We start from the raw sequence: 325 nt of genomic DNA, 5'->3' as shown, positions 1-325 counted from the left end.
ACAGGAGCTCAGCCGGCCCCGGCCTGGCCTGCCCCCGCCGCGGCCACGCCCCCTCCAGCCGAACTCCCGCCTTCCCGCTCGTCACGCCCCCGCTCATTGGTTCGCGCTCCCTTCACTTAAAGGTAAGCCCCGCCCCGTGCTCCTCCCCCGCCTCGGGGCGGGTTGACCACGCCTCCTGCCCCTTAGCCCCGCCTCTCCCCCGGGCGGTTGGGGGCGGGGCCCTGGTGTGCGCGGGGACGCTGCGTGGTGACGCAGCAGGGGGAGTTGAGGCGGTGCTGCCCGCCCTTCCTCCTTCTCCTCCTCCTCCTCCTCCTCCTCCTCCTCC

Source organism: Calidris pugnax, unplaced genomic scaffold (genome assembly GCF_001431845.1).
Source record: "Calidris pugnax isolate Ruff unplaced genomic scaffold, ASM143184v1 scaffold54, whole genome shotgun sequence".
Taxonomy (NCBI): Eukaryota; Metazoa; Chordata; class Aves; order Charadriiformes; family Scolopacidae; genus Calidris; species Calidris pugnax.
This window is presented reverse-complemented; position numbering follows the sequence as displayed.